This window comes from Argopecten irradians, unplaced genomic scaffold (genome assembly GCF_041381155.1).
Source record: "Argopecten irradians isolate NY unplaced genomic scaffold, Ai_NY scaffold_0201, whole genome shotgun sequence".
In the NCBI taxonomy this organism is placed as follows: domain Eukaryota; kingdom Metazoa; phylum Mollusca; class Bivalvia; order Pectinida; family Pectinidae; genus Argopecten; species Argopecten irradians.
Window position 1 is genome coordinate 1 of NW_027187668.1, and position 14295 is coordinate 14295.

At 39.5% G+C, this 14295-nt stretch overlaps 1 long non-coding RNA gene across 1 annotated transcript; it reads left to right on the top strand.

Annotated features, from left to right (window-relative positions):
* Positions 1-4776: 4776 nt before the first annotated feature.
* Positions 4777-14001, top strand: LOC138312084 (uncharacterized). The gene is made up of 4 exons (XR_011206847.1): positions 4777-4847; positions 6992-7131; positions 8911-9001; positions 13979-14001. It is a non-coding gene; the product is annotated as an uncharacterized lncRNA (long non-coding RNA).
* Positions 14002-14295: the final 294 nt, after the last annotated feature.

Consider the following 14295-nt stretch of genomic DNA (forward strand, 5'->3'; position numbering starts at 1 on the left):
TAATGTTCAGACTAATGCAGAAAAATCCTAATACAAAAATTATATCCCCCCCCCCCCCCGCCTCCATGTTCGATTTAAGTTCAAATCTCTGCATGTTGAATTAACAAATGAAATTCTTAAGGTTATTCATGATTTAATTGTCAGAAAATCATATATAGTCATCAGATTAGAAACACAACAAAATTGCTTTGCTTGTATGATAATTAACCTGGAAAGTTTAAAAAATATACTAAATGTTCAAAATAAGAGAAAGTCTGTTAAATTATTGCTGTTTTAGATGTACCAACAGTTTTTTTTTCTATATTTGAATATGAAGTGACTATCCTTTTCAGGATGACTTTGATAAACAGAGTTATCATTACAGTGGTGGAAGATAGAAGTAGAAAGTACTCACAGCAAACAACATTATATATGTATAAAATCATAAAAATAATACACTTCATCTCTATCACTCCACACTAACTCTGTAAGGTGCGATGTTTACCACTGACTCATCGTCAGAATAGTCATCATACTCATAGACTGATGTTGGAGGTCTACTCAAAGCTAACATGTCTCAAAAAATCAAAGTACTGATTAGAAATGTGATCTGATCTAAAATCTTTTTTTTTTTTTATAAATATATACAAGGATTTCATTATTTTACAGGGAGAGGTGTTACAATTGCAATTTCAGGGGTACTTTTCTTGACAATCTCTATATGCTAGCAAATATAATTTGGTCCAAATCAGGTGGTATCACAGCCAGGTTTAACTGGCAAAAAGTATCGGGTACCACCTGATATTGAAACCCCTGAAATTGAAAAAACTTTGTCTACTGAATATAGCAATTAAGTTGATTAACATATTGATTTGTTATTAGGGATTTCCACCAAATGGAATTGTTATTGTTTTCTTCATTCTATTTTGTTTCCTTTTCAAAGTTCACAGCGAAAAAAAAAATCAGAATATAATTAATAAAAAAACATCTCCCCGGGAAGTAGGGATTATATTAGAATGGCGTATCTAACCTACTTTTTTTAACAATTAATGGTGAATCAATCATGAAAATACCATAAGAATTTTTTTTTTCATTCAGCTACCATGCATCTTTTGCTAAAACTTGACAAAATGGCAATGAGTGATGTGTGAACAGCTTTCACCAAGTGTAAGTTCAAATTGAACATTAAATTTTCATTGGGGGGGGGGGGGGGGGGGGGGGGGGGGGGGGGGGGGGGGGGGGGGGGGGGGGGGGGGGGGGGGGGGGGGGGGGGTGTTATTTTTATTTCTAATTGATCTTAAATCTGAACTAAGCTGGAGTTTATCCTCCTTCAAACTTCCTCAAAATTGAGTACAAAAGCGAGTTGAAGCAGCTAATCACAGCACTTGTTTCAGAGATATTTGGGCTATTCGGCTGTCAGAAAGTTACATTATAGGCCTAGCTATAATTTACATATTGTAATCAAAGGTTCATATTGGGAAACTGTATGCAGACTGACACCGTTTTTGTAACAGGAGAGGAGAAAATGTAGCGGCCAGACCGGGATTCGAACCCGGGACCCTCTGAATACTAGCCGAGTGCTCTACCGACTGAGCTACCTGGTCACCGATGATCGACCCAGTCCAATCCCGCTACACTCCTCCCTCCTTTCTCGAAGTCTTCGCCCCCCAGAAGACAATACGTGAACCCTTACCAAACACCGACACACCGGGTTTATTTTATTGGGCGCCCACATTGTAACAGGAGATGAGAAAAATTTAGGCTGCCAGACCGGAATTCGAACCGCGGGAACGCCACATAATACTGAGCCGAGTGCTCTAGCTACCGACAGCGCTACCTGGTCACCTCGATGAGCGACCCAGTCCGAATCCCGATACAATATTTAATGGCTTTAATAGCCATCAAAAAAAATCCAGCAATGTTATATCAGGTGTTTTATAGAATTTAACCTATTATTCACATTTCCTCTGGTCGTTTACATGTTTACAAAGACAAAGTGTATTGTTTTCAATTGGGTGAAAAACAGCTGATAGAGAACAGAGATTACTACTACATCAACGGCATACTATAGGTAACAGTGTAATGGTTTGCTTATTAAATAACTACTGTAGCAGATTACGTACTGTCAATAGTTCAAGGAAAGAATTAAACCATTTGCTTAAAGCACGTTACAAGTGTATACATATCAACTATGTGATATAGATGTATCATCGAAGAACAAATTTATGTTGACACAACATGCACTGTACTTCAGTAAGCATCTTGGCATGTCATGTGTTGATTTTAATTTCTAAACAAAATCCAAAGTTTCCTTTGTTACTAAAATATTCAATTAAGACTGCATGGGAAGTAAAATTGACGTGTAACAGATTTCACTGTTTAACCACACATAGGAAAAAGTAAAATCAGAATAATTACCTTTCTAAAACGTATGCACAGGGGCCGTTTGAACGCGCACTGCTCTGACTGTTTATGGTTGCTGGGGTGAGAGTAACGGGGGACTTCCGGTAAATTTTGATTGGTTGAATCCATTTTTGGATCCATATTACAGATTATTTAGAATCGGAACAAAGTTTAGAAATTCATCTATTAAAATTATATTCGTTAAAAATCAAGAACTATTAAATAAGATAAATATATCATTATTATTTGAGATACATAAAAATATTAAAGCTACTATTTTTAATTTATTTTTATATAAAATAAATTTATATGATCGTTTCATATAATTTTAAGTAATTGGACATCAATGTGCTGAAACAGGAGAGGGAGGGAGAAACTGGAGGCTTCGGTCCGTCTTAATTTACACCGATTTTTGACCTCCAGGTAAATTTATCGACAAGTCCATCGGCTAATCGAGTTTATTATTATATTGTTCTATGTAGCTAATAGTTTTCCTCCTCCTATGTCCTGGTTTATACTAATACAATTAGCCAGTTTGAGATGATGGGGATGTTAACAAAATAAGCTAGTTCTGCTTGCTTGAAAGGGAAAAGTTACCACTGTTTTGAAAGCTAATGCAGTTAATTTCCTAAAGCGGATATTACAGACCGTTACATCCAACTTACATGTCATAATTATTTTTCTTGAAAAGTGGACTGGTCATTGTGTGTTGCATAATTAAACAGGGCGAAAATGTGGCTTACTGTATTTGCTGCCAGCCGGGCTCGAACCCGCAACCCCGGACTAACCAGCATGCAGACCATTACAACCGAACATACAGTCATGGGATAATGTTATAAGTATTCGTCATTATTGTTTTTTCCCTATCTATTCTATTTATTTTTACATTTTTTCTTTGAATTTTCCAGATCTCGTCTATTGGCGGAATTCACAACCCATATTGGCATACTTAAAGAAAATTGTCTACATTTTCAGCTTATAATATTTGCATAATTATCCGTAAGCTACTTTTTGAGAAAACGGCGTTTTATGAGAAAGCAAAACTTTTTCTTTGCCAAAAGGACATCATAAAAATTTAAAGAAGAAGCATCAGAAAATTTTATAAACATTATGAGCTTAGACAATTATCTATAAGTATGCCAAATTTGGTGAAAATCTATCAATAAATGAGATCAGGAAACTTCAAAGAAAAAAAGTGAAAACACATAGAATAATTAGCGAAAAAACAACAGTGACGAATACTGGTACTTATGTCCCACGACTGTACATGAATCAAAACAATCCAATCCTGCTACACAGCTTTTGGTCCGCCATGGCACTCTACCGACTGAGCTAATGAAAAACTCCCGCTATAGCACAAAGATAGAAGTCAACCATATTATTGTTTACATTATTTACAACTAAAATTGACTGCACTTTTCAAATGTGTTCTAAATTTCGGACAGGTCAGGAAAACTCCAAAACTTGTTTTAATACTCCAATAGGTGTATGATAATTTTTTGACAGAAAAATGTTGGTACGTCCAGTGCTGCAAAGAGTCACATACCGACCAAAACCAGGTTTTTTCTCCATAAGGATTTAGGAAGCTAGCTGCTCCTAGTTCAATGAATATGTATTTCTTCCACTTAGAGTGGTGTACGGCCCGACATGAAATGGGAAAAGATTTAGAATTTTAAAAAATTGCATATTCATATTATTGAAAGATATTCATACAGGCCTTTAATCCCATCCCTCCTACAATTTATGATTAATGAAACCATTATATCATGTAGCAGCAGTATATAGATTTGCATCATTACAGCTACCGGGTTACATTTGTTTATATATATATATATATATAGTCATATCCCTAACACACTAGTGCTTGAAACCAACAATTCACAATAAAAGTTAACAGCATGTTTATTCATATTTTATTAACACTTTCTTTATCTTACAGACTTCCCCATAAAACCCAAACTTTATAATATGAATGGGCGATATTATCGCCGGTAACGGTTGTTTCAATATAAAAATGCAAAAAAATATATGTATTGGAGTATATCGCAATATTGGATGAAATATGGCAGTACATAATGTATATTGAAATATGATTTTCACAGGCAATACCCACCTTCGCTGTATATCGATCACCACACCTCCCACATCAAACTGATGACATTCCTGTGTAAATGACACGATGGTACAGGGGTGAACAACACATTGGCTTAGCTAGCCATCATATGCCTCTCAAATCAATCAATCCATGACAATTTCAACAAGTTGAAAACAATCACCAATAGTACATCGAGCTATCTTGTGATATTTGTAAATTAGAGGTCGATTGCAATTGTTCTCATAATCAATGTATCATTGCATGTTGATTTTGTGTTCATGCTTCAAGTTTGTTTCTGTTCCAGCTGGATGATGCCGAGTTTGACTTGCCTTCAGTTGAAAACCCTACGCTTGAAAGTATCTTAAATGAGGTAACAATTGTGTCAGCATCCTGTTATCATTAACTGCATTGTATAATCAAGTGATTGTGCTTGTTTTTGCTCATTAAATCCATGGGTGTTTAGCTTGACAGAGCATGTATAATTATTGCAACGGAGTTAAAGGGGGATATGCTAGAATTGGGTTGTCTGTCTGTCTCCAATCTGTCTGTCTGTAGACACAACTTTGTCCGACAAACTCCTCCTAAACTACCTGACAGATTTTGATAAAATGTACAAAATTTGGCTATACTAACATTTCCATAAAAGATGCTCCACCGCCGACAAAGCATAAATTATATTCATTAGTTGAACAATAATTGGTGTTCGATCATGTATATATATGTCTGATTAACACAAAAAATAATATAGAATGATTTATTTCGCCTTTGGTGCATGCGCCACATAGAATATAGTGACACAGAATTTTTTCGGGATGCAATGAATTATTTTTCATATTTTTAACTTGAAGTAAAATTAGAAGCTCAAACTTTTCAATGGTGGTAATTGTGTAAAGTAAGTAACTTTTGTAACTCAGGACAAATACTAAATCGTTTGTTCCTGTTTTTAATAGTGAAAAAATACCATTTGTCAGCGGTGGAGCATCTTTAAGATAAATTGTCTGGTTTACTCCAATACGATATGTTTCAAGTTCAATTAACGTAGACCGTCCCTTCTGTGACGTCATACGTTTGTTACGTCGCTATCCGAATCCCGGCAAACGTATTTTATTTCTCCGTACCCACTTATTACAACTCGCTTCTGAAATCGGCATTCGAGCAAGTATTTCGTCTAGAACCTTTTCGAGTGTTTACTTGAAGTGTATAAATATAAAGGTGTGCCAATTGGTAAAAACTAACAAGGGTAGATGAATAACATAAAACGTTGAAAAGTGCTACAGATTCGCCTATTTTTTAACATTTTCAGACCAAAATTTAAGGGGTTGTAGGAAGTAAATCGGTCATAATTTGAAAAATAATGCGGTGAGGTATACTTTTTATTGGCTTTTCGTATTGCAAATAAGCCAGTCTTCATGGAAATTCTAAAAAATCGATTTTTCCTGAGATCATTTTTTCAGAAAAAAAAGAAAATATTACTTGTTTTATGCAATTTTTCACTAAAATTGGGTCCGGACTTAATTTTAAAATAACGATATTTCGTTTTATTGTGGAAAACCCAGCTTATTGGATATAGTAATGAATTCTATATCACCTACTGAAGGTATGAACATGTTACAGGTATATTATTTATATGTTAAGGGATGCTACAGGGAGGAAATATTATTTATTTAAAAATCCTTAAAATCCGGATTATTAAGTCATTTGTACATATCTTTAAGCAACCCTGGAAGAAAAATTAACCCGGTGACATATGATTTTTATGCGGTTTTTGTGATCAGGGTATACCTAAAATCAAAATATCAAAAAATGAACGAAATCCATGAGAGGAAACCAGAAGGGACGGTCTACCTTAAAGGTGATATCAAGTTTACGCGGAAATTATCACACTTCCGTTTAACATCAGTTACTGATAAATAGCGAGAAATTGTGTCTGGGCAAACATTACACTGTGTGTGATATTTTGATATGTTATTAAGGGTTGATTTGTGACTTATGCATTCCGTGGGCACCAGAAGTGAACTGACCGCTTTAATATTAGTCCTCCATGCCGGCGACGGATCTAGTTTATATTGATGAGTAAATCCGCATCAGAAACAAAATTCCACTCAATGATATCATTTACCTTTAACTTAGAAAGGTAGAATTTCCCCAATTACCATGTTCAACCTAATAAGAGTGCAGCAGACTTAAAAGAAGCAAGGCTTAATAGGCCATACATACAAATTTAAAGTTGGACTACCTTTTTAACAAAATGATCGCACAAAGTCAACCATCAATCAATTTGTAGAAGAAATCAAATAAAAAAAAGCATAGGTCTTCATATTTTTGATCTGCATTTAACCTGAGCTTAGTGAAATTGAGGTTCCAGAAGAGGTAGAGGGAATTTAATAGGGATAGGGGCGCTTACTCGGTCCTTACATATCCTTAGTCGTGTATGGAGTCCTGCAGGTACCTTATGGTAATATTTACTCCTCAGTTACTGTTTAGAAATGAATTAGATTTTGTTTGTGATTACAGCCAGATGATCAGGAGTCCGTGTTGGATGAAGATGAAGTTTCCATGCCATCATCTCTCCAGCTTTTCCGAGAGTCCGGAGACACTTCCTCTTTGTCAAGTCAGGACAGCATGCTCTCGGATAGACCCAGGAAACGTGAAAAGTAAGTCTCTCCTCAATTAGAAATCAGGAAAAATAGCTAACTTTAGTCTAGACCAAGGAAATTAGAAATGTGAGTTTCTTAAATTAGTAATTAGACACAGGGAAGAAATGACACATATTCTTTTGAATAGACAGAGGAAACCATGCATAAAGTTATAAAAGTTGAAAACCCTTTGGCGGATATACCAAGGAAACATAAAGCAATTATAATACTGTATAGTGCTTTATATTTGAAGGTCAATACTTCATGGTTTTCTATAAGGGGCATAATTGTGGAGGTAAAATTTCGTGGTTCACCGATTCCTACCTGGTAATTTTTAGCCCACCATCATCAGATGGTGGGCTATTCAAATCGCTTTTTGTCCGTGGTCCGTCCGTCCTTCCGTCCGTCCTTCCGTCCGTCCGTCCGTTAACAATTCTTGTTATCGCTATTTCTCAGAAAGTACTGAAGGGATCTGTCTCGTATTTCATATGTAGGTTCCCCTAGGGCCCTAGTTGTGCATATTGAATTTTGGGACCAATCGGTCAACAAGATGGCCGCCAGGCAGCCATCTTGGATTTTGATACTTAAAGTTTGTTATCGCTATTTCTCAGAAAGTACTGAAGGGATCTGTCTCAAATTTCATATGTAGGTTCCCCTAGGGCCCTAGTTGTGCATATTGCATTTTGGGACCAATCGGTCAACAAGATGGCCGCCAGGCAGCCATCTTGGATTTTGATAGTTAAAGTTTGTTATCGCTATTTCTCAGAAAGTACTGACGGGATCTGTCTCAAATTTCATATATAGGTTCCCCTAGGGTCCTAGTTGTGCATGTTGTGTTTTGGGACCGATCGGTCAACAAGATGGCCGCCAGGCAGCCATCTTGGATTTTGATAGTTAAAATTTGTTGTCGCTATTTCTCAGAAAGTACTGAAGGGATCTGTCTCAAATTTTATATATAGGTTCCCCTAGGGTCCTAGTTGTGCATGTTGCGTTTTGGGACCGATCGGTCAACAAAATGGCCACCAGGCAGCCATCTTGGATTTTGATAGTTAAAGATTGTTATCGCTATATCTCACAAAGTACTGAAGGGATCTTTCTCAAATTTCATATGTAGGTGCCCCTAGGGCTCTATTTGTACATAATGCGTTTTTGGATCGATCGGTCAACAAAATGGCCGCCAGGCTGCCATCTTGGATTTTGATAGTTAAAGATTGTTATCGCTATTTCTCAGAAAGTATTGAATGAATCTGTCTCAAATTTCATATATAGGTTCCCCTAGGGCCCTAGTTGTGCATATTTCGATTTGGGACCGATCAATCATCAAGATGGCCGCCAAGGAGCCATCTTGGATTTTGATAGTTGAAGTTTGTTACTGCTGTTTCTCAGGAAGTACTGAAGCGATCTGTGACCTGTCTCAAATTTTATATATAGTATGTTTGCAAAAGTTTGAAAAGCAGAGAAAAGATCCCTCTTTCCATTGTCAGACATAGATCATTCTTTGGTGGGCGCCAAGATCCCTCTGGGATCTCTTGTTTTGTTAGGTACGTCAATGAATTTCTGAATAAACATGAATGTAACGAAAATTAACCAACTGCAAAATTTACGTGGTATACAGTCATACCAGAAATATAAAAAACAAGTGAAAAACATTGGTTAAGATCACATTGAAGGATTCTTCATTTTGTTACCTCTTTCTCATCCAACTGTGGTAAGATGTCAGATTAATGAGAGTTTATTGGACAGACAGAATATTTAACAGACGTAGATTTAATAGTGATATCAATTTGACATTTTCAGAAAACGTAAAGGAATTCACTATTCTATACATGGATCAGTGCTAAAGCCCAGTAAGCTGAAGAGTATATCAGCCCAACTACTTTCAGCAGCAGTAAGTATGATGGACTCCACCTAATCGCATAACGGTTATTCAAATATTTCGGTTAATTGCATAAAATTATGTTGTTCCGATTTTTAGCTCACCTGGCCCGAGCTTATGTCATGGCGCGGCGTCCGTCGTCCGTCGTCCGTCGGCGTCGGTCGGCGTCCGTCTGTCCGTCAACATTTCCTTTCAATCGCTACTAGTCATAGAGTTCTGCATGGATTGTAACCAAATTTGGCCACAAACATCCTTGGGGGAAGGGGAACAGAACTTGTATAAATTTTGGCTCTGACCCCCCGGGGGCAGGAGGGGCGGGGCCCAATAGGGGAAATAGAGGTAAATCCTATAAATCGCTACTTGTCCTAGAGTTCTGCATGGATTGTAACCAAATTTGACCACAAACATCCTTGGGGGAGGGGGAACAGAACTTGTATAAAATTTTGGCTCTGACCCCTCGGGGGCAGGAGGGGCGGGGCCCAATAGGGGAAATAGAGGTAAATCCTTTAAATCGCTACTTGTCCTAGAGTTCTGCATGGATTGTAACCAAAATTAGCCACAAACATCCTTGGGGGAAGGGGAACAAAATTTGTATAAATTTTGGCTCTGACCCCACGGGGGCAGGAGGGGTGGGGCCCAATAGGGGTAATATAGGTAAATCCTTTAAATCGCTACTAGTCATAGAGTTCTACATGAATTGTAACCAAATTTGGCCACAAACATCCTTGGGGGAAGGGGAACAGAACTTGTATAAATTTTGGCTCTGATCCCCAAGGGGCAGGAGGGGCGGGGCCCAATAGGGGTAATAGAGGTAAATCCTTTAAATAGCTACTAGTCATAGAGTTCTGAATGGAATGTAACCATATTTGGCCACAAACATCCTTTTGGGAAGGGGAACAGAACTTTTATAAATTTTGGCTCTGATCCCCCGGGGGCAGGAGGGGCGGGGCCCAATAGGGGAAATAGAGGTAAATCCTTTAAATCGCTACTAGTCATAGAGTTCTACATGGATTGTAACCAAATTTGGCCACAAACATCCTTGGGGGAAGGGGAACAGAACTTGTATAAATTTTGGCTCTGACCCCACGGGGGCAGGAGGCGCTGGGCCCAATAGGGGAAATAGAGGTAAATCCTTTAAATCGCTACTAGTCATAGAGTTCTGAATGGAATGTAACCAAATTTGGCCACAAACATCCTTGGGGGAAGGGGAACAGAACTTGTATAAATTTTGGCTCTGGTCCCCGGGGGCAGGAGGGGCGGGGCCCAATAGGGGAAATAGAGGTAAATCCTTTAAATCGCTACTAGTCATAGAGTTCTGAATGGAATGTAACCAAATTTGGCCACAAACATCCTTTGGGGAAGGGGAACAGAACTTGTATAAATTTTGGCTCTGACCCCACGGGGGCAGAAGGGGTGGGGCCCAATAGGGGAAATAGAGGTAAATCCTTTAAATCGCTACTAGTCATAGAGTTCTACATGAATTGTAACCAAATTTGGCCACAAGCATCCTTGGGCGAGGGGGAACAGAACTTGTATAAATTTTAACTCTGGTCCCCGGGGGGCAGGAGGGGCGGGGCCCAATAGGGGAAATAGAGGTAAATCCTTTAAATCGCTACTTGTCCTAGAGTTCTTCATGGATTGTAACCAAATTTGGCTACAAACATCCTTGGGGGAAGGGGAACAGAACTGGTATAAATTTTGGCTCTGATCCCCCGGGCGCAGGAGGGGCGGGGCCCAATAGGGGAAATAGAAGTGAATCCTTTAAATCGCTACTAGTCATATAGTTCTGCATGGATTGTAACCAAATTTGGCCACAAACATCCTTGGGGGAAGGGGAACAGAACTTGTATAAATTTTGGCTCTGACACCCGGGGGGCAGGAGAGGTGGGGCCCTATAGAGGAAATAGAGGTAAATCCTTTAAATCGCTACTAGTCATAGAGTTCTACATGAATTGTAACCAAATATGGCCACAAACATCCTTGGGGGAAGGGGAACAGAACTTGTATAAATTTTGGCTCTGATCCCCAAGGGGCAGGAGGGGCGGGGCCCAATAGGGGTAATAGAGGTAAATCCTTTAAATAGCTACTAGTCATAGAGTTCTGAATGGAATGTAACCATATTTGGCCACAAACATCCTTTTGGGAAGGGGAACAGAACTTTTATAAATTTTGGCTCTGACCCCCCGGGGGCAGGAGGGGCGGGGCCCAATAGGGGAAATAGAGGTAAATCCTTTAAATCGCTACTAGTCATAGAGTTCTTCATGGATTTGTAACCAAATTTGGCCACAAACATCCTTGGGGGAGGGGGAACAGAACTTTTATAAATTTTGGCTCTGACCCCACGGGGGCAGGAGGGGCACTGGGCCCAATAGGGGAAATAGAGGTAAATCCTTTAAATCGCTACTAGTCATAGAGTTCTGAATGGAATGTAACCAAATTTGGCCACAAACATCCTTGGGGGAAGGGGAACAGAACTTGTATAAATTTTGGCTCTGGTCCCCCGGGGGCAGGAGGGGCGGGGCCCAATAGGGGTAATAGAGGTAAATCCTTTAAATCGCTACTAGTCATAGAGTTCTGAATGGAATGTAACCAAATTTGGCCACAAACATCCTTTGGGGAAGGGGAACAGAACTTGTATAAATTTTTGCTCTGACCCTCCGGGGGCAGAAGGGGTGGGGCCCAATAGGGGAAATAGAGGTAAATCCTTTAAATCGCTACTAGTCATAGAGTTCTACATGAATTGTAACCAAATTTGGCCACAAGCATCCTTGGGCGAGGGGGAACAGAACTTGTATAAATTTTAACTCTGGTCCCCGGGGGGCAGGAGGGGCGGGGCCCAATAGGGGAAATAGAGGTAAATCCTTTAAATCGCTACTTGTCCTAGAGTTCTTCATGGATTGTAACCAAATTTGGCTACAAACATCCTTGGGGGAAGGGGAACAGAACTGGTATAAATTTTGGCTCTGATCCCCCGGGCGCAGGAGGGGCGGGGCCCAATAGGGGAAATAGAAGTGAATCCTTTAAATCGCTACTAGTCATATAGTTCTGCATGGATTGTAACCAAATTTGGCCACAAACATCCTTGGGGGAAGGGGAACAGAACTTGTATAAATTTTGGCTCTGACACCCGGGGGGCAGGAGAGGTGGGGCCCTATAGAGGAAATAGAGGTAAATCCTTTAAATCGCTACTAGTCATAGAGTTCTACATGAATTGTAACCAAATATGGCCACAAACATCCTTGGGGGAAGGGGAACAGAACTTGTATAAATTTTGGCTCTGACCCCCCGGGGGCAGGAGGGGCGGGGCCCAATAGGGGTAATAGAGGTAAATCCTTTAAATCGCTACTAGTCATAGAGTTCTGAATGGAATGTAACCAAATTTGGCCACAAACATCCTTTGGGGAAGGGGAACAGAACTTGTATAAATTTTGGCTCTGACCCCCCGGGGGCAGAAGGGGCGGGGCCCAATAGGGGAAATAGAGGTAAATCCTTTAAATCGCTACTAGTCATAGAGTTCTGCATGGATTGTAACCAAATTTGGCCACAAACATCCTTGGGGGAGGGGGAACAGAACTTGTATAAATTTTGGCTCTGACCCCACGGGGGCAGGAGGCGCTGGGCCCAATAGGGGAAATAGAGGTAAATCCTTTAAATCGCTACTAGTCATAGAGTTCTGAATGGAATGTAACCAAATTTGGCCACAAACATCCTTGGGCGAGGGGGAACAGAACTTGTATAAATTTTAACTCTGGTCCCCGGGGGGCAGGAGGGGCGGGGCCCAATAGGGGAAATAGAGGTAAATCCTTTAAATCGCTACTTGTCCTAGAGTTCTTCATGGATTGTAACCAAATTTGGCTACAAACATCCTTGGGGGAAGGGGAACAGAACTGGTATAAATTTTGGCTCTGACCCCCCGGGGGCAGGAGGGGCGGGGCCCAATAGGGGAAATAGAGGTAAATCCTTTAAATCGCTACTAGTCATAGAGTTCTGCATGGATTGTAACCAAATTTGGCCACAAACATCCTTGGGGGAAGGGGGAACAGAACTTGTATAAATTTTGGCTCTGACACCTGGGGGTCAGGAGAGGTGGGGCCCTATAGAGGAAATAGAGGTAAATCCTTTAAATCGCTACTAGTCATAGAGTTCTGCATGGATTGTAACCAAATTTGGCCACAAACATCCTTGGGGGAAGGGGAACAGAACTTGTATAAATTTTGGCTCTGGTCACCTGGGGGCAGGACGGGTGGGGCCCAATAGGGGAAATAGAGATAAATCCTATAAATCACTACTTGCCCTAGAGTTTTACTTGGATTATGACCAAATTTGGCCATAAACATCCTTGGGGGAAGGGGAACAGAACTTGTATAAATTTTGGCTCTGACCCCCTGGGGGCAGGAGGGGTTGGGCCCAATAGGGGATTTAGAGGTTAATATTAAAATTCATTCAGAAAAGAAACAATGAACCTGTATGCAGAACATTACTTGGCATTACAAACCAGGTGAGCGATACAGGCCCTCTGGGCCTCTTGTTTCCTTCTTTATCTTTGTTCCATTGTACCAATATTGTAATGATCATTTACTGATAAGATTTCTGTGTTTGAGTCAGAATTGTAATACATTGCACATACTCTTTGTGGACTTCACGCTGAAATTTATAAGAGAAAAACAATTACTGCAAACGTGGAAATTTACATATTAAGGGGGAAATTTTCACTAGTTACACGAATGTCGCTTGATCGTGAAATTTCCTCTACACATTCTTTATGTACGTTATTGATCATATCAGGAAATTCAAGATTGATTTTACAAATTATCTCTCTCATGTATAGCTTTTTGTTGCAAAGTGCTTGAGGACAGCCAAGAGGCCGATAATTTTTGTAAAAGAAGGGACGTTTATATTGTTTAAACTGTACATTATGTGTCCGCTAAATTTATTGACCTTTTACACTTTTGGGATGGTTTGATTATTTTGTAAACATTTTTGTTGTAGGACCGAGTGGATGCAGGAATGCCACACACAGCAATGGTAAGTGATAATGCAATCCAATTAAAATTAGACTTGTAATTCCGCCCCCACTATGATACTCTACGTTACGCTTCAATGCATTGAATGTATTGAAGCGTAACGTAGAGTATCGTAGTGGGAGCGGAATTACAAGTCTAATTTTAATTAGATTGGTGATAATGGAGACAAAAATTTCTGGTAATGTGCAGGTTGTTATAAAATCAGTCCACTGAAAATTGATGTAAATTTCTAATTTTCTACAAGAATTTTTAGCTCACCTGGCCCGAAGGGCCGGTGAGCTT